Here is a 21626-nt window from a genome sequence, read left to right as displayed (position 1 = left end):
ACCCCCGAAAACGGAGTATGGATGCCTACATGGCAGGGTAAAAACGGTCATGCACGTAAAAGCCCACTCGGTACACTCGACTGAACATGGGAGTTACAGCCCACGAACGAAGAAGAAGAAGAGAAGAAGAAGCTACTAATCAATACTAACTGATGTTGGAAGAGGCGAAAAGACTATACAGCTATCTAGACAGCTGGAAAGGAAACCAGAAGTAGACACAAGAAAACCAGGAACTGCAGCTTCTCGCTTGGAAGGTCGTTGGGAAGCACTGTTGACACGGCTGGCTGAGTGCTCTGTGATGGTGATATACTGACTCACAGGTCTTGGAAGTGCAGCAGCTTCCCTTGATGTAGTCTCTGCACGTTAAACCTAACTGAAGAGAGGAAGACAGACAGACGGGCAAACAGACAAACAAACACAGTGTATTACTGTGCGTGTGCGATCACACTAAGTTGACTATAACAACTCCACATCTCCTCTTATTTCTGCTCAGAGATCAACAATGGTTAAACAATTCAGACATTAAAAAAAAAATCAGAGGAAAAGCAGAGATCAGAAGACTTGAGTTACGGGGAGAATAATCAATACCATACTTAGTAGGTTCTTTCTCCATAAGCCACAAATAGCCATTCAGCATGCTGTCGACCCATAAATTCTGCACCGCCTCTTCCCCCTTCTCGCATCAGCTATGCTCATACTAAAAGAAAGACCTTCTACACCTCTATATTCATTCTGTGATCAACGAAGAACTTGTTTTGTGGGGTAAAAACTAATTCTGTAATGCTTACAAGTGTATGCATTATTGATCACCTTTTAATCAATTGATTCAGCATTGAAAGTACAAAAAAAAAGGCAAAATCGAACCAAATCATGTTGCTTATAGCCCAGCCAACCGTAAAGATATTCGGTAGGATTTTTACAAAAGCAAAGGTCGTTATAGTTAGTACATCATGAAAAATGTACAACAACATCTGATTAATCACATACAATATAACTGAACTGTTAGTTATCCACTTTGCACAGAAACTCATAAGATGATGGATGGAAAGGTGGTTTATTGGCGTAGAATAACTCATACTAAGTCATATTAGTACCCTCTCAAAACCTATGTTTTGCTGAAATGTCAGAATCTAAAAGGTTCCTTGCATGATGCAGCCTCTGCCAAGTGTCAGTGTCCCGTTACACGATTGTGTGTTGTGTCTGTTTGCCAGTCTGAAACACATGGAACTGGTAAACAGACCCCAAAAACTCCGCACTGAAAACCAAACCCAAATGACCATCACTTGCTGCTGAAAGAAATGATCGTGATACACATATTTCGTTCATAATTATGCTTTAGGTTAATGGAATTCGCACGCTTTGGGTGATATGAAGAACGGAAATAAGCATCAGAGGAAATTGAACGTGTATAAAACTACACTGTGACCACAACACTGCAGTTCAGTTCACTTCAGTTTCTCAAGGAGGCGTCATTGCGTTCGGACTAATCCATATACGCTACATCAAATCCACTAAACAGATGCCCGACCAACAGCGTAACCCAACGCACTTAATTAATCAGGCCTTAGGAAAGATAAAATCTAAAACAGAAAAATACACAGATAATCAGATAAATAAGGACAGAAAGAAATAAAGAAAGATAACAATAAAAGATATCTGCATCCAAATATATTGCAGGCAAAGATAGGTAGAAGGCGAAACATTGAAATAAAAACATGAAAGAAAATGGGCCACGCTCAGAGAACCGCTATTGTGCGCCCACACACACGTGCACACACCGACCCAGGCAGTGCATTACAGCACAATAAAATGGCCACTCTGGATTCAAACCCTGCCTTCCATTATTTAAAAAAAAATATTAATAAAAAAAAAAAAAACAACGATCACAACCAATCCCAATCTCCCATTTTAACAGTAACAAAACAAAAAAACCCTTTCAATTACACAGATAGCGACTGAGTGAGTAGCAGACAATGAAACCACCACAATTAATCAACCAAATGCGGTACTACCGAATGAGTATGTACCAACGATACCATAGAAACGACCTGTGATTTAATCAAGACATCACCGGCGAGTAAAAACAAAGCCACATTGAACCACCACAGTAGGGGCAAAGTAGGATTTCCAGAAGACCCAGCCAATGCACGACTGGGCAGCGAACGTGAGTCACTCTCATGGATCACAGCCTTGTTCATGTCCACAAGCCATGCTCAGGGATTCACCACGCTCATCCGCGGCGGCCGCGCCTTCAGTCAAGGGATTTGCTTTAAACATCATACTTTCCTTGATTAAAGGAACGGTCCCTAATGGTCAGCACTCTGTTTTTTCCCAACATACGCCTCCCCCCCCCCCCCCTCTTTGATCCTCTTCCCTAACCTTTTTGTCATGATCTCCACTCTCCCATTTTTCACTTCCCAAACATTTTGTTTCTTCTGAGCCTTTTTTTTGTCTCAATCACTGACCTCTGAACGATTCAATTAAAAGCTTGTGTCAAACCACAAAACTTTTTAGTTACAAAAGAAATAACATTAATTGTTTCCCACCTTTAAGAAAGACGGGCAAAAACTGAAGAATAGAAAAAGAAAAACAAATTCTTTGTTAATAAGTATACAAGCATCTGCGCGCGAGAGCAAAGTTTTAGTTTTACTACGAGCACAGCTGACGCGAAAAGGGGTAGAGAGAGTGCAGAATTTATGGGTCGACCTCGGGTTGACTGGCCATTTTGTCTAATGGAGACTTAAACTACCCAGTACATTATTGATTGTTCTCCTCATTCCTCATTCCTCAGTCCTGTGGTCTCTGCTCTGCCTCCCACATTCCTTTCTGGGTTTTTTTGTGCGTGGTTCTGATGGCTGAGTCGTGAAGGTGCTGATGTCCTTCACAGAAACCATTAAGATTGCAAGAGCACATTAAGGCATAAATTCTTGATGCGTTTGTCTGTGTGACCCCCCTCCCATCCCCTCTCTCTCTCTCTCTCTCTCTCTCTCTCTCTCTCACGAAGTTTTGCTGGTAGAGCAAAATATGTTCTGTTATGTGCAATAACAAGATTTTCTTCGATTGATAATGTTTTGTAAACAGTCTGCAACCAGCTGTGTGTAATATGCCTCAAATTATAGGAAATACTTAAAACATCTTTTCAATGGGACCCTGTATTTTTGTCTGTCATTTGTGTGTGTGTGTATATTCATACATACACACACACACACACACACACACACACACACACACATATATATATATATATATATATATATGGAGAGAGAGAGAGAGAGAGAGAGAGTTTTAGTTTCAGTTTCAGTAGCTCAAGGAGGCATCACTGCGTTCGGACAAATCCATATACGCTACACCACATCTGCCAAGCAGATGCCTGACCAGCGGCGTAGCCCAACGCGCTTAGTCAGGCCTTGAGAAAGAGAGAGAGAGAGAAACTCCGCTGGTCAGTGCAATCGCTAATGGTTAAAGTTGTCGTTGAAAAAAATTAGGGGAGGAACAGGTTGGTTTCCGATGTACATAATATAATCATGTTTGCATGAATAATGGATTGGTTCATGTTTGGTTAAACCAGGGTGCTGTCTCTCTCTCTCTCTCTCTCTCTCTCTCTCTCTCTCTCTCTCTTGTAGTCCTGTTCGTGTCCGTGAACGTGTTCTGTCTTGTTGTTCTCTCTCTCTCTCTCTCTCTCTCTCTCTCTCTCTCTCTCTCTCTCTCTCTCTCTCTCTCTCTCTCTTGTAGTCCTGTTCGTATTCGTGTTTGTGTTCGTGTCCGTGAACGCGTTCTGTCTTGTTGTTCTCTCTCTCTCTCTCTCTCTCTCTCTCTCAGGTCTCCAGTCTTTTCACTAACTTTACGTGTTTAATGTGCAGAGACCAGTCACCAAGGGAAGCAATCTCCTTATCAAAACCCAGCGACTTAGTCCCCAGAGGGAGATGTATCACCATCACAACGCACTCAGCTGCAGTCCTGTGGTCAGCAACGCTGTGCAGTGACGCTGCAGGCCAGTCACTGCAGTTCCTCTTTTTATTGTTTCTGCTGCTGTTTTTTTTTGTTTTGTTTTTCTTCTTCTTCTTTCTTTCGTTCCAGAAACACGGCTCTACGTAGTCCTTACTCTCTCTCTTGCTCTGTGCCCCCCCCCACCTCCTCCCCCACTCCGATCCCCCCCTACCCACCCCCACCCGTTAGTATTGATCGGTGGTGAAACACTGGGCCTACATACCATATAATTCACTGTCTACATGGGCTGAAAAAAAAAAACATAGGTCTAGGGCGAGCCAGTGGAAGTTTTTACCTTCTCTGTGCATTTGTGTCAGTGGGGTTCCTGGGTGGCTTGATGTTTGGAGGTGGGAGAGCACAGTGCTGTTGTTGTTGTTGGTGGTGGTGGTGGTGGTGGTGGTTGGGTTGTGGGCGTTATATGAAAGACGACTGTGATGAGTTTCCCTTCTTTGTTTGCTGTTGTTGTTGTTGTTGTTTCCTTTCTCCTACTGAACACAACAATTACTCACGCATGCGCGCGCGCGCTTACAAACACACACACACACACACACACACACACACACACACAGAGAAGGGGTGTGTGATTTTGTGCTTCTGTGATTTGAAAAAGCGATGGACAGACAACATCGCAGAATGGATAGAAAAAAAAAAACACATTGCTGAGACATAAGCATTGACACACAACAGTCAAACCTGGAGGAATCTGGTGAACAGTTCATCTGTGAAACTCCCCAATGACTATTTACAGAGTGGAGAGAGTAGAAGAAACAGTTGGAGAAGAAGAAGAAGTTGATGATGATGATGATGGTGGTGGTGGTGATTTGCATAGATGGAAACGTTTTTATTTGTAAACATGTGCAATATCGTAGATGAATGTATATATCCTTTCCGTTTTGTTATATTCTGTATGCCATGAATGCTATGAAATAGTGTTGATTCTGGGAATTTGGTATGCATAGGGTCTGCAATATTTACCAGGAACTTTTATATTAATGTGTAAATTTCAAATCGAAAAATACACTTGAACAGAATAGAAAAAGAAACAGGCTTTCCTGTCAGCTTGAACATGTAAGTTAAATATCCAACTTATTTTTCACAGGAAAAAAAAAAGACATTGTCCAAAACACATAAATATTCCAGCTCATCATACAGCAGAAACAAAGTTGCTTCGTTCATGCATCTTTCTTCCCGAAAACAGTACCTATGTTTTACAAAAGATTCACCAGCAGAACTCCTTAACTATGTTCAGAAGATAATGTGATCGTAGACTAAATAACCCCGACTTTTCAAAAAGCAAGTAAGCTGGTTGCGCGAGATGAGTGGCAGTAAGAAGCTAATGTCCACACACAAAAAAAAAAAAAAAAAAAAAACGGCAATCACTTGGTCTTGCTTTTTCCAGCCTCTCAGATTTGCAGGCATGCAAGGGACTTACCCAGCTTACCCAGTCAGGTAACGCTGTCACATTTTTCTCTCAGCTGCTGCAGAAACATCCATCGACTCCAAAACCCGCTCTCCTTCCTCTTATAGCAATTGTGGTAGCACAGGGAAAATTTGCTCGTGCAATCGTGCATGAAAACGAGCACACAAATCCGCGTGCGCATGCAAACGCACGCGCGCAGAACGGAGGAGATTTGACAAATACACCTTGCACGAAATGGTGGTGGCGAGTTTGCTGTTCCTCCTCCACACAACACCCCTCACCCTCACCCCCTCCCCCTCATCGCCCCCTCCCCCATCCCCCTCTCCCCCATCCCCCTCCCCCTCCCCCGCTCCCAGCTGAAGGGAAAGCGCACTTGCCTGCTCACATCTAATCATTGTTTCCTTCGTGTGAATGGAGGAGTGGGGGATTTCCTTCATATTTATTCCTTACATTTCTGTCCACTTCTTACTTTGGGTTTGACAACAACGTCGTGCGCCTGGCAGAAATGTGCAGAGATGCTACAGGTTTTTCTGGTCGGAGAGAGACCCTGGTCAAAAGCCCCGAAGTCTAGAACACGTGGCGCATTCTTTCAGGACCGTTTGGAAATAGACCCGTGTCTTATGAACAGCCAAGATTAGAAGACCACGAGGGTCACATCTGAAGCTATGTCTTCGGCTGTTTTGCTTTTCATGTCCTGTTGAAATTTTCTTGGCTGGCTAACTTTGCGTTTACACTCAGCTCTTTCAAGTCTGGCCTTAAAACCCACCTCTTCCCAAAATAGCCTCCCTTGCCTGCCCTTCCTTGTCTTTAGTTTCTGCGTGTGAATGACTGGTGCGAAAGCGCTTTGATTTGTCTCTGCACAAGATCCAGCGCTATATAAATACCATTATTATTATTATTATTATTAACTTTGCAGATATTTTGGGCAATGTATCTTAAATACCGTGGTCAACAGGAAAGAAAGCCAATTCGGAAGGGGTGGGGAGAGTGGGGGGCGGAAGGAGGGGGGTGGGGGGCGTTTGGATGAGTTCGTGGATAGATGAACAGAGTTCGTACCAAAGTACGGGCTGCGAGACTGGTTCAGGAGATAGCAAAGTTGTTGGGTTGTTTTGTTTTTTTCTTTTTTCTTTCTTTCGTTTTTTTTTTAAATGGGGTGGGAGTGGGGTATCCAGGGCAGCAAAAGTTGAGTAGTATATTAGATATTTCTATTCACATTACTCATGAAATGATTTGCAGACACCACCACTTACTGTTGTTATTGCTGCTACTACTACAACTACTACTACTACTACTACTACTACTACTACTACTACTAACAGTACACGTCCTGCTTCAACCTACACATTTGGCATGGTAATATATCAAACGTATTTTGACAAAAACGTGTTTGTGTAAATAATAACCGTGTTTCAGGGTTCTGCCTAAAAATGTACGTGTGATCATATATCATACGCACCATTAAAAATAAAATGTCTAAAAAAAAAAAATCCCTGAGTACAAAGAGAAAAAATAACACAGGACTCATCCAGACGATAAGAAACAAAAACTTGCCCCAGTTCAACTGGACATTATCTCCCTGTGGGAGTGAACAGTGAATCTATATTATGTGATATATAAGTGTGGAGCCATGCAGTTTGTTTAGTCAGTGATCGATACTAACTGGGGAACTGGACCAGGGGGGGGAGGGGGTGTAGGGGGGGGAGAAGGGGAGGGGGACTGGCTAGGTGTCTGAAAATGAAATCAGCAGCAGAAACGATAAGACAGGGAGGGAGTGTAGTTGGCCTACAAGATCGTTGGCCAGCGTTGCTGACCGACTATCCGGTTGTGGTGCTGAGGCATCACTCTTTGTGACAGGCCTTCATCGACAGGCAGTTGTTTCTCAAGGTACACCTTCGCGGCACTGTTACCGTGAACATGGATTAACTCACTCAGTACGGCCAGTCCTCTCTTCTCCTCTACACAGACCCCTCGGATGTCCAGTGGGTGTCTCAATGACCCAACCTTTAGCTTCCATCGTCAGAATTGTGGTATTCTTTATCAACATTCACCTCTTCAGTATAAGAGCGTTCTGCTTGCAATATTTTGATGATGGTAACTGGGGTGAAACACTGTTAACGTCGTCTCTTTCGCCGTTCGTATGGAGAGAGTTAAAAGAAGCTGAGAGATTTTTTTTAAAGGCTAAGTGAAACGGTCACAGAGAGACAGACACAGACACGGAGAGAAAAGAAGGGAATGTATGAAAAAGAGAGATAATGATGTTTTATTCAAGAAAGGCCATTATCCTATTTGAAGGGGACACACATAAATAAGACACATTTTAGATATCAAGATATTCTAAACACAGAGAGAGAGACAGAGAAATTTTTTTAAAAATCTCAGATTTTCAACGCATACATTTGAATGAATGAATATCAGACAGACAGACAGACAAACACACACACACACACACACACACACACACACACACACACACACACACACACACACACACACACACACACACACACACACACAAAGAGAAACATTACTATGACTCAAGAGTAGCAATAATGAAAGTGCACATGAAAGCAAAACTTGTTCCAATGGTTACCGAAACGTTTTTTTCTCCCAGCAGACAGCGAAAGCACTTAATATGGGCCTTGTGCGTTGAACAGCGATCAATACAAAGCAGAATAGAAACAGAAAATAAAAAAGGAGGTAAGCGGCAGGGATTACGGCTTGGTGATCACTTGAGGGTGCGGGTTATGGTGAAGAGAGCAACAGAAACAATAATAAATAAATAAATAAATTTAAAAAACCAAGAACTGTGCCTGGTCTGCAAAGTCAGCGGGTTGCATCGGTGACTGCGTGTTTCCATTAAGTAATCTGCAACGGGTAATGCCTCTCCGATGACTGACCGACTGACTGCCCTAACAGTAATGTCTCGCTGGTGCCTTGAGTTCTCTGGGACGGTAATGTGTCTCTGATGACTTGGTGTATGCACACTACACGCACTCACACACATACACACACACACGCACGCGCGCGCATGCACGCACACACACACACACACACACACACACACACACACACACACACACACAGAGCAAGAGAGAGACGCTTTTTGACGCTTTGACACTTTAATGTGATTGGCCATGAGGTCCTTATGACATGGGTGAATGCATCAACATACTTTCATTCTATAACAGAGCATTATAATAAACGAATAAAATGGTGAAAGCAAATAGTGAAACAAAACAAAGTTCCTTCTTTGAAGAAAAATGATAGCAACCAACACACACACACACACACACACACACACACAGAGAGAGAGAGAGAGAGAGAGAGAGAATCACATAAACACACGCATGCACTTTCTTTTTTTTTCGAATTTGCTTTTGCATTGAAATAGTTGAATACGTTGCACGACTCCTTTGATAACCCAAGTGACATTTTGTTCCGGCCTATCGACATTCATTCCAGAAAACTTCCAACCGTGGTGCTATGCAGCGCTGCGGAAAACCGATGACGAACTAACATGACGGCTTTAACTCTTTCCATACGAACGGCGAAAGAGACGACGTTAACAGCGTTTCACCCCAATTACCATCATCAAAATATTGCAAACGGAAGGCTCTTATACTGAAGAGGTGAATGTTGACAAAGAATACCACAATTCTGACGACGGAAGCTAAAAGGTTGGGTCATTCAGACACCCACTGGACATCCGAGGGGTCCATGTAGAGGAGAAGAGAGGACTGGCCGTACTGAGTGAGTTAATGATAGGAAAATACACTGACCAATGAAGGAACCATTCTGTCAGTTTTCCCCCTTTTGGTACACTGCCGATAGCTGACAGCATTTTTCATCGGCTGCTAAAACTGAAGAAAAAGAAGAAGAAGAAGAACAACAACAACAACAACAACAACAACAAAACAAACAATAAAAACAAGAACAAAATAAGAACAAGAACAAAAACAAGAATAACTACAAGAGCAAGAAGAGCTTGAAAAACGACAAGAAGAACGAGAACAAGAAGATTTGGGCTCTACACAATATCAGAAAAAAATAAATAATTGAGAGCAAATCGAAGAAAGCAACGTCTTGTGCCTGGCAGAAATGTGCAGAGGGGCAGGAGGCTTGCCGGCAGTGATAGACCCTGGGGAAGAACCCCATAGTCTGGGCACGTGGCGTTCTTCCAGGTCACTAAGGAACCAGGCCTGTATCGTCAAGAAAGGTTCCGGGAGTGGTGGAGCGTGAAAGCGTCCTCCAAAACGATGGCCAAAAAAAGACCTCGATCGCATTGTTTCTAGCATCCTGTTGGACTTTATTTTTGGGGAGAAGCGACATGGCCAGAACCTTGGGAATCGAAAATGAGATTGCCATCGTCAGAAGGTAAGAAAAAAAACAAAGATTGTGTTGGATGTGTTCACGGAAGGATGAGTGAGGAATTCGGACAAGACTCTGTGTGTGTGTGTGTGTGTGTGTGTGTGTGTGTGGTGTGTGTGTGTGTGTGTGTGTGTGTGTGTGTGTGTGTGTGTGTGTGTGTGTGTGTGTTGGGGGTGTCTGATTTAGGGGCGGTGAGGTGAGGGGGGCTGTTTGGGGAAAAGAGAGCGGACTGGTATTGTTTTACCTCTTTACCAAACTTTCTCAATAAAGTAGATACAGACATCAATGATAAAAAGAAGAAGAAGTAGTAGAAGAAGAAGAATAGTGATAGTGATGATGATGATGATGATGATGATGATGATGATGAGCAAGGAATTCGGACAAGACTGTAAAGTAGGTTCAGGCGTTAATGATAATAACAATAATAATAGCAAGAAGCAGAACAGTGATGATGATGATGGTGGTGATGATGATGATGATGATGATGATGATGATGATGATATCATCATCATCATCATAATCGTCGTCGTCGTCATAATAACAACAATAGCTTGCGCATGACTGATGTGACAACAATTATACAATTATGAAAGAGAGACAGTTTGGAGAGCACCCACAGATTTGAAAATATAAATAAAACAAAAAAAAACAAAAAAGAGAGACAGCAGGACATACACAGATACGTCTGTGGAGGATGTTGTAAAAGTAGTTTTCGTTGCGATCGTCAACAGCTTTGGCTTTTCGTTAATCAAAGAACATAAAGCAATATTTTTAGGACACTAAAAGCCAAATATTGGTTTAACAACTCACACGAGTCACAGACAATAAGCGGAAGTGCAACTGTTTAAAAAAAAAAAAAAGCACAGAGCATGCTCGATTTTCGTGTATCTCTCCAAATGTCAATTCCTGATCCTAGAAAAGTTTCCAACATCCCTGTTCTTGACGAAGCTGGAAAGGATGAGTGGGCAGTGAAGGCTGTAAAGACACAGAAAGTTCACGAAGGGAAACATAGGGGGAAATAGGGGCTGGAGATTCATATTGAAAATTGAAGGAAAGGTTGCGAAGACAAACGACGGCCATGGTGAGTGACAGAAAGATGGCGGTTGAGCATTAGAAACAATTTCCCTCATCGCGGTTCGTATGTCTGAAATGAATCCCCCCCGACTGAGGCACGATTGCGGAAGAGCCTCCTGAATCCCCCAGACCAGACTTGTGGACACGAAGAGGGCTCTGTCCCACAAGGGTGACTCATGATTGTTACAGTCTGACATCGGCTGGGTCTTCCGGAACTCTTAGCCCGCCCTTTGGGCTTGTAACGCCCTGTTTCTGTTAACTAGATACCTCTAAATCAGAGGTCATACCTGTAGTATTATTGGGGCACACTCGTTCAACACTATGCTTGGATAGTTAACTCACTCAGTACGGCCAGTCCTCTCTTCTCCTCCACACAGACCCCTCGGATGTCCAGTGGGTGTCTCAATGACCCAACCTTTAGCTTCCGTCGTCAGAATTAAGGTATTCTTTGTCAACATTCACCTCTTCAGTATAAGAGCCGTCCGCTTGCAATATTTTGATGGTGGTAACGGGTGAAACGCTGTTAACATCGTCTCTTTCGCCGTTCGTATGGAGAGAGTTAAATCTCATTTCAATGGTGGCTGTTCACCAAATCCTTATTTGTGTATTGGAAGAAAAGTCTTGTTACGGAAAAAAGAACGTAGTTGTTACCTCTCGACTTGAGTGAGATTCAGCTATGTTGTTTCCAGTGAGTCATCAGAATCTTTTCAAAAGAATTGTGTGCTTAGCTTTCTTTTTTCAACCAATAAACGTGATTATTCTTCTACGTACGTAATGTGATTTATGATATTTTCAGTATGACGAGCCTTTTGTTTTCATAACAGTTCCCCGCCGTGCTCGTTTTTGCCCATAGTTCGAACTCCTGATTAGCTTCACCTTACGTGCAAAACGAGTATTTCTAAGCTTCATACAACAACACTTGAACTATTAACCTTTAACAAAAAAAGGACAAAACACATTCTATATTGATCACAACGTAAGGGTAAAGCACGTATTACATTTTATTTTACCAAGCATCCTTAAAGATGAGAACAGTTGATGCGAGAAGGACTGGGTGGAAGGGGCACAAATGATAATTTTATCATGAACTGGTCGAACGCATGCTGACTGGCTGTCTTCAGAGACTGAAACTTCGAAATTCAGCATCGATTGTGTTTTCCGTTACTCAGTCATGTGACCTCTATTATTTTTTCCTCTGAAAATTTCCTTTCTGCTTTCTTTTATTCTATTTAGCTCTCATCATTTTTTGTTCGTTTGGCTTTATCCTCGTTTCTTCATTGTTCTCTGAGCCAACATAATAGGAGAAGTCTTTGTTATGAAATCGTCAAAATCACTCATGCAAGTTTACGCGGTTTCATGCCTACTCTAACACACACACACACACGCGCGCACGCACACACACACACACACACACACACACACACACACACACACACACACACACACACACACACACACACACACACACACACACACACACACACACACACACACACACACACACACACAGTACGTATGTATTAGCCAATTCGTCTCACTTTCTGCTTGTCTGTTTGCCTGCCTGTCTTCGCCTCTGTATCGGTCTCGCTTTCTGATTATGTCTCTCTGTCTCTGCCTCTGTCTCTCCCTCCCTCTCCCCTTTTCTCTCTCTCTCTCTCTCTCTCTCTCTCTCTCTCTCTCTCCACGTGCGTTCTTAATGTGCAGATATTTTACCAAGGGAAGCAGTTGCCTACCGACGACCTGTGAGTCAGTGGCCAGAGAGGGGAGTTATATCACCTCACGGGGTATCCATTCAGTCCCTCAGTTAGCAGTGCTTCCCAATGACCCCGAAGGCCAGTCGCTGCAGCTCCTGTTTTTATTGCTTCCGCCGTTGGTTTTCTTTCCGGCCATCTGGCTGTAAATAGTCATTTCCCTCTTACCGTGCCGCCAGTTAGTATTGATCAGTGGTGAAACACTGCACTCGCATACAGTATAATCCACTGTCTCTACATAGAACAAAAAGTTGTGGGCGAGTCCGTGGAAGTTTTACTTTACTTTAAAGACAGTCTGGGAAACAGACAGAGACAGACAGCCACGCAGAGGCAGAGACAGAGAGGGAGCTTCTGTTATTTGCACAGATGGATAGGTTTTTGATATTCGTTTTGTTTCAGCTTGTAGGTGAACGCATGTACCAAATATTTCATTCTGATTTGATCTGCATTTATTAATCTGCTCATAATCGAGAGAGAAAAAAGTGTCATAAACAATTCCATTTGTTACTCCGGACATGCATTTTTGCTCATATTGCAAAAATGTAATAGTTTAGATTTAAGCCCATGTCCTGGGAAATGGCAATATCTGAAAGGTTCGTCATGGTAATGAAATCTAGGATAAATGTACAGCTACTTTCTCATGAAGCAAAACACAATTGAAGAATCTGGTAGACTTTCAACCTCAGCATACGACATTCAATATGTTGGCAAACAACATCGTCACGGAGGCTTTCGTTCAAGCATACTCTTCCCCAAACAGTCATCTTATTTCGTCCAACATATTAGCACTGTTAAAAGCGGAACTCTTTCGCCCTTTTCAGCAATGTTATCGTGGAAAATGTGTACGCCTGGACCTGACTTTTCAATCACCTTGTCGGCAGTTTTTCCGAACCTGATGTCCACAACGAAGCGACAATCGTTTGTTCTTGTGTTTGCCAGCCTCCGAGATTAGCAGGCAGGTGAAGGGTTCCCACCAGCTCACCAGTCAGGTAAAGCTGTCACATTTTTCTCTCAGCTTCTCGGTAACATCGCTCGAATGCAGTCTTCGTCCCTTTCTTTTCTAGCAATTGTGACGAGAAGGGAAATTTGCACGAGCAATCGTGCGTGAAACCAAGGACACAAATCCGCGCGCGCATGCAAACACACGCTCGCAGAATGGAGGAGATCTGACAAATACAGCGTCACACGAAATGAGGGTTCCGAGCGTCCACAGGATGTTTTTTTCCCTCTTCCCCAAAGCCAGCCATGGGGAAAGCACTTCTGCCTGCCCGCACAAAGTCGCGGCTTTCTTCATGTATGGGGCTGCTGGTTGGGTTGGGGTGGCGGAGGGTGTGTGTGTGTGTGTGTGTGTGTGTGTGTGTGTGTGTGTGTGTGTGCGGGGGAGGGAGGGATTTCCTTTGCTCTGCTTCCTTTCCTTTCTGGCCACCTTTGTCTTGGGTTTGATGCCAACGCCTTGTGCCTGGCAGAAATGTGCAGAGGGGCAAGAGGCTTGCTGGCAGTGAGAGACCCTGGGGAAGAACCCCGAAGTCTGGGCACGTGGTGTTCATCCAGGTCACTACGGAACCAGGACTGTATCGCCAAGAAAGAAGCTTGAGACTGACGGAGCGTGAGAGCTGCCGAAATGATGGCAGAAAAAAAAGTCCTCGGCCCCCTTACTTTTAATATCCTGTTGGAAGATTTCTTTGCCAGCTGCCTTGGCCAATACCTTGGGAAACCTTGAGTGAGATTGCCATGGTCATGGGGAAAGAAAAACAAACATCGTGTGTTGGATGAGTTCACGGACGGATGGACATAGACTTCGGATTAGATTGCCTGTGTGTGGATGGGGGTGGTGTGTGGTGAGGGGAAGAAGAGTGTAGCGGACAACTGTTATCTTTACCACTTTATAAACACTGTAATATACTACTGGCATTAATGATGATGATGATGATAATGATATTAGTTTTATTATTATTATTATTATTATTGCTGTTATCATTACCATTGTTACTATCATTATCATAATTATTTTTCTTCTTATCACCAGTAGTAGTAGTAGTAGTGGCAGTAGTACTATCATCTTTGTTGCTGTTGCTTCTGTTGCTGTTCAGTGTTAATTAGCGCCTTTAAATAAACGAGAAGAAGAAATTTAAACGAACGAGGAGAAGAAGAAGTTGGCATATGTGTGACTGAAGTGAAAACAATCTTATTTTCAAAAGACAAATCGCAGAGCACATGCAGAGAGGACAGACAGACAGACAGGAACAGAGAAAGTAATGTGAAACACACACACACACACACACACACACACACACACACACACACACACACACACACACACACACACACACACACACACACACACACACACACACACACATTCACACAAAATGCATGGAGTACGCTTGATTTCCTTGTATCCTTCCAAACGTTAAGTACCTCATCTCAGTGAAGTACCCAACACCCATGTTCTTCAACTAAACTCACGTGTTGTGCACCAAGCCAGAGTGCAGAAAACACAAGGGCGGGGTGAGAGGTGGGGGCTGGGGGGGGGGGGGTGCGGGGGGGAGTGTTCATGCTGAAAAGGGAAGGGAGAAAAGCAGGACGGAAAAAAAGAGGGGGGTGGGTGGGGAGGGGGTGGGAGGAGGGCATGTCGAGAGACGGGGAGAGGGCGGCTGAGCGAAGGAGACAATTTCCTCCGTCACGGAAAGTATGTCTGAAATGAATTCCTCGACTGAGGCACGGCCGTGGATGAGCCTCCTGAATCCCCCAGACCAGAAGTGTGGACACGAACAGGGCTCTATCCCACATGGGTGACTCATGTTTGACGCCATGTCTGGCATCGGCTGGATCTTCCGGAACTCTTAGTCCGCTCTGTTGATTTAACGCGATTTTTTTTTTTTTTTTTTTTTATGGATCAAGATCTCTTGAAAAGGGGTCATACTGTGGTATTACTGGATCACATTCGTTCAACACCTCGTTGGAATGATTAAATCTCTTCGTTTCATTAGTTGTTACTCATCCAATCCATTTTTGTTGAATGGGGAAATAAAATGTTCGTTGTCTGGTTAATCTAAAGGCGATGTAGAAGGCGGAACTTTAACTTACCTTTTAGTTGAGTGACGAGATTCTTTTGAAAAAAAAAAAGGGGGGGGGGAGGCTGTGAGTCAGACCGATTTGCTTTTGACTCCCAGGTGCCCTGAATCAAAACTAGGACATCGTTGTCCACCTTAACGTGTTTGTCGTTCTGGTGACGGCAGTACTGTATCAGACAGGTCTCCTCCCTACACTCTACTGGGATGGTTATTCCCCAAGGTCGTATCACATGAGGTAGGTGTCTCCATTAACCCTGAATATATCTGAATGGGATAGAAAAGTGTCTCAATAAATAGCGCGTATTACGGTGTTGTTGTTTTTTTATTCAACCAATATAACTTTATCATTATTTTTGGTATTTCATAATTTTGGGTATTTAATTGAATATCATATTCGAAATGTATAGTATTATGTGGAGTGTTGGCCGAGAGGTGACGCGACCGCCTAGAAAACGAGATAATCTGAGCGCACTGGTTCGAATCACACCGGCAGTCGCAAGTATTTTCTCCCCCTCCACTAGACCTTGAGTGGTGGTCTGGACGCTAGTCATTCGGATGAGACGATAAACCCTGTTCCCGTGTGCAGCATGCATTTAGCGCGCGTAAAAGAACCCATGGCAACAAAAGGGTTGCCCATGGCAAATTCTGTAGAAAGATCCACTTCGATAGAAAAACAAATAAAATTGCAGGCAGAAAAAAATACAAAAAAATGGGTGGCGCTGTCAGTGTAGCGACGCGCTTTCCGTGGGGAGAGACAGAAACACAGAGATATCTGTGTGACAAAAAAGAGTAATACAAATACAAATACAAATAATAGACTCACAGGACACAAACACACGTGTGCAAGGAAATACTGTGTAAAAGCGAATAACCTTTCCGTTTTCAAAATTCAAGCAAAACAAAGGTCTGGAAACGCTTGAATAATGATAAATTCATCTTTCTCCTTTTCTACTTGAGTACATTGGTGCTTAGTGGATAACATAGTCAATTTGATTATGTTTCAGTATGATTCATTTATCATTGTCGTAAATATTGGCGACATTTTCATTAGGAGGCTCTTTGGTTGTTTTGTTTTTGTTTTGTTTTTTCATAAATGTTTCCTCACCGTGGACATCTTTTTTCTATACTTTGAACTCCAAATTAACATAATAAAAATGGGCTATACCACATATACTTCTAAGCTTCACGTAATGACACTTAAATCCGTTAACCTTTAACGAAAACATAAAACAGACAAGAACAAGGTTTGTTGTTTTTTGTTTTTTGTTTTTCTATTGATCACAAAAAAGTGTAGAAGCACTTACAGCCTTTTATTTTACCCGAGCATCTTTAAAGTAAGAACACAGTAGATGCGAGAAGGGGTGGTTAGAGGCGGAACAGAATTTATGGGTCGACCGCATGCTGATTGGCCATTTCCATCTTATGGAGACTGAAGCCACTGAGTACATCATTGACTGTTCTTCCCGTCCATAACTCAGTCCTCTGATCTCGTCTCCCTCCCTCCCTCCTGTGTGTGTGTGTGTGTGTGTGTGTGTGTGTGTGTGTGTGTGTGTGTGTGTGTCTGTCTGTCTGTCTGTCTGTATCTCTCTCTCTCTCTCTCTCTCTCTCTCTCTCTGTTTCTCTCTCTTTGTCTCTGTCTCTGTCTCTCTGTCTCTGTTGCCTTATTATCGTACACAGTGAGAGGATTTCAGCCTCAGTTAGACTTACTGAGGAAAAATGCTGAAATTCTTGATCTATCAGTTAATTTAGATAAATCTAGTATAATTGTATTCAGAATTGGGGGTTACATTTCAAACCACGAAAAATGGTTTTATAACGGGGTTATGCTGAAAACTATTAACTCACACAAATATTTAGGTGTTTGGGTAACTACTCGTTTAAGTTTCTCGCTCACTATGAAAGAACAGACCGCAAAGGCAAAATTAGGTTTTGCTGAAATATTCAGAACCTTTTGGAAATTTGGGGATGTCACTCCAAGGCATCTTTTTCACCATGTTTGATTCCCAAATAAAACCTACTATATTATATGGATCTGAAATATTGGGAACCTTAGATACATTCCATTACGAAAAAGCCCACACATTCGCTCTGAAAAAAATATTAAACGTTGCACCTTGAACGCCAAACGACATGGTTTGTGGTGAAACTGGAAGAGTACCACTACATATGGACGCAAAAACAAATACCATCCGATACTGGCTGTGCCTTTCACGAATGACAGCTGAAAGGTTGCCTACGAAAGCCTACCTTATGTTTGTGAATCTAGACAGTAACAATAAGAAATGCTGGGCATCAGATATTTGCAACTTACTTGCCATGTATGGATTTGGTTATGTATGGCTAAACGAAGGTGTACAAAATGTAACCTGGTTTTTACGTGTCTTCAAAGAGCGATTAATTGACTGTTGGAAACACGAATGGTGTAGCAGGATCCAGGAACACGAGCGATATTCTGTATATAGAAAATTTTAATTTGAATTTTTTCATTAGAACCGTATTTCGAGTGCATTAAGAATAAGGCATTAAGGGACATCTACATCAGATTCAGATTAGGCATTACTGATGTAAGAATCCATAAATTTCGCTATTCCACAAACTTTCCTGTGGAGTTACGTTGCCCTTTATGCAATCGACAAATTGACGATGAATTTCACTTTCTGTTTAGCTGTCATTCAAATAAAGCAATAAGATCAAAATACCTTCCTCTGAAATTTGCGCAAGATCCAAATAAACAACAGCTGACAATTTTTAACGACCGTAATATATGACAGATATTGCTCGATACAATTATCACAGTTTGAAATTTAAATCAACCAGTTAATTAATTTAGTGTTTATTATCTGTTTATATCCGTATCTCCTGGGCTGATGACCACATGTTCCAAGATGTGTAAATGGAAAAAAAAAACAGTTTGTCCATGTCCACATCCATTTTGTGAATGTCTCAGTGTGTGTGCGTATGTGTGTATTGGAGAGTATGGAAGAACGTTTTACATATGTTTTGGTGCTTTTGATTTCCCCTTTACCCTCTCCCCTGATATGAGCAAGGCTTAAGTCAATAAACCATTTGTCTTGTCTTGTCTTCTCTCTCTCTCTCTCTCTCTCTCTCTATCATTTTAATGAGTATATATATATAAGTATGTATAAATATATATATTGTACGCACATGTATCTCTCTCTCTCTCTCTCTCTCTCTCTCTCTCTCTCTCTCTCTCCATGCCAAGGCCCTGCTCACAAACAACTTCTGAGCCAAAAATATGACTTGATTGATTTTGTTTTTATCGTCCTCAAAGTTCAGCCTATCAGAACATTTCAGCAGCCATTTTCATGGCTTCTTGACCCTGATGTCTTGATAATAATGATGATAACAATGATGATGAAAGTGATAATAATATCAATAATAAGAAGAAGAACAACAATAATTATGATGATGATAAGGATAATAATATCAACAAATAGTAGTAGTAGTAGTGTCATTGTTAACGTTGTTGATCTTGTAGTTATCATCATTACCGTTATCATGATGATAATCATGATTGTTATCAAAGCCATCATCATCATCAAACCATTTCTGTATTTCTTTTCTTCTCATTAAAAAAAATCAATTAAAAAAACCACTATTCTTCAAAGGAGATACTTCCCATTACACTTTACCGTTTTATCCTGTTAGCGACAACAGCAGAGGCAACCTTGACCTTATCTGTTCCGCCATAAAGCATTCAATAACAAAACAGAAGTACTAAAGGGAAGCAACAACAACCACACAAAAAAAAAACCGAGACAGGGGTTTTAACTGGCACTGGGCTGGCAAAGGGAGGAGAACAAGCTTAAGACAGACAGTTATTTCCCTTCAGCTCCGGGGATCTTCCAAATGACGTGGCCGTTCGTCAATCCATATTTCCGGCGAGTGCTGCACGCTGGGAGATGGTGGGACCCGGCCCTACTCACGATGACACCCCCTGCGGTAGGTGTAGACAGGAGCACTGTTCCCATGCCAAATCTGACCCCACGGTCCAAATCCCATCCACACATTCTAACCGGTTTACGCTAGAACCTACGACGTTATTCTAAGAAATGAATTAACCCCATCAGTTTTTATATGCTGCCCGCTCTCGCTCTCGCTCTCTCTGTCTTGCACACACACTCACACACACACTCACACACACACTCACACACATACACACACACACACACACACACACACACACACACACACACACACACACACTGAGAGCACCACCACCACACCGTATCAAACCATCTCACACTACACTACAGTCTTTCTATTCAGATCATGCATACGCTACCGTTCTCATATCTGCACATTCGAAACATAGTGTCTCGTGATTATTCATGAACCCGTAACACTCTCCACTGTACCCACCGGCCCTGACGGTCAGCAAGGAGAATCCTATCTTTGATGCAGTCGGCACCCTCGGAACGGAATCTGATTTCTCTCTGTGTCTGTGTTTCTTCCTCGCACCGTCTGCACTCAGCATCACGGAATACCATTACCATCGCAAACCTCTATGAAGACACCAGAATTACGAAACACTACCTCTTTTACTCTTTCAAATCTCATTGTTACCCTCTGTTGTGTTCTGAATCCTCCCACTGGTACCATTCTGTTCTTGGCATTGGTATCGTTTTGCATCACTTTGAATTCATCGCCATTGTTTAAAGAGCTGTGCTGTGTGGACCAGATGGAAGATGCTTTCATCAGAATTCTTGACTTTTCTTGTGAGGGGATGGGCGGGAGTGGGGGCGGCATGGATCACAGGCTTTGAGATTCTTCAGAACTACATTCCTTCTAAATCGTTCCCCAGACTGGGAAATAATTATTTTAATTGCTTATCTCATTTCCCTGGTTGAATGAAATTTAGTTTCGTTTCCGTGGTGTTTGCTTTCTGTTTTCCAACAGCACAGCAGCAGCTTAATCTGACAACCAATGGCTGCTGTACTGTCCTGTGTTCCCCTTCCTCACACTTTTAATACCATCCCACAGTATTGCTTTTTAAACAAATGACAGCAATAATGAATTTTTTCTTCTTCTTCTTCTACTTCTTCCTCTTCTTCTTGGAAGTAGTAGAAGTAGCGTTATCAACATTTTACTTTATTATCAGCATTATTAGCATTCATATCATTGTGTTGTCATCGTTTCTGCTGCTGCTGCTGCTGCTGCTGCTGCTGTTGTTGTTGTTGTTGCTACTGCTGCTGCTGCTGCTGTTGCTGCTGCTGTTGCTGCTGTTTTTATTATCAGTACTGTTATTTCTTTAACACTTTGTAAGCCCTTAAAGGAGTTCCAATGTTTAACAGTGAAAACGTATTCGCGGGATATACAGCATGCATCACGGGTTGGAACCTAACTTTCTCTTTTGTATTATCAGACTTGCTCATCCACAGACACTGACACAGACACACACAGACACATACGCACACACAAGCGCGCGCGCACGCACAGAGAGAGTAAGGGAGGGGGGATGGTGGATAGACAGACATAAAAACAGGCAGTCAAACAAAAAGGGATAGGGGAGGAAGGATGAGAGAGGGAATGAGAGAGAAGATGAGCCCACAAAGCGATGACAAGAAGATTCTCCATGCTCTTGCATGGATCCAGACCTTTGAGATGTGGAGAGTCGTGCATTTTGATCACGTTTTGTGCCACTGAATTTCCTAAGTCGTGATGACGGGTGAGAAGAAGAAGAAGGAGAAGAAGGAGGAGGAGGAAAGAAGAAGAAGAAGGGGTGGAGGAGGAGGGGTGAAGAGGGGAAAAGAAGAAGAAGACGGGGGAGGAGGAGGGGGGAGGGGGGAGAGGGGAAAGAGGACAAAGGGGAAGAGAAATAGGAGGACTGGGGGTGGGGGGGGAGGGTAAGTTAAAGGAGGATGAGGGAGACGCTGATGAAGAGAACCAAAGTAAGAAACAAACAAACAAAAAGGCACACAAGAAAAAGTA

Source organism: Babylonia areolata, chromosome 8 (assembly GCF_041734735.1).
Source record: "Babylonia areolata isolate BAREFJ2019XMU chromosome 8, ASM4173473v1, whole genome shotgun sequence".
Taxonomy (NCBI): Eukaryota; Metazoa; Mollusca; class Gastropoda; order Neogastropoda; family Buccinidae; genus Babylonia; species Babylonia areolata.
This window is presented reverse-complemented; position numbering follows the sequence as displayed.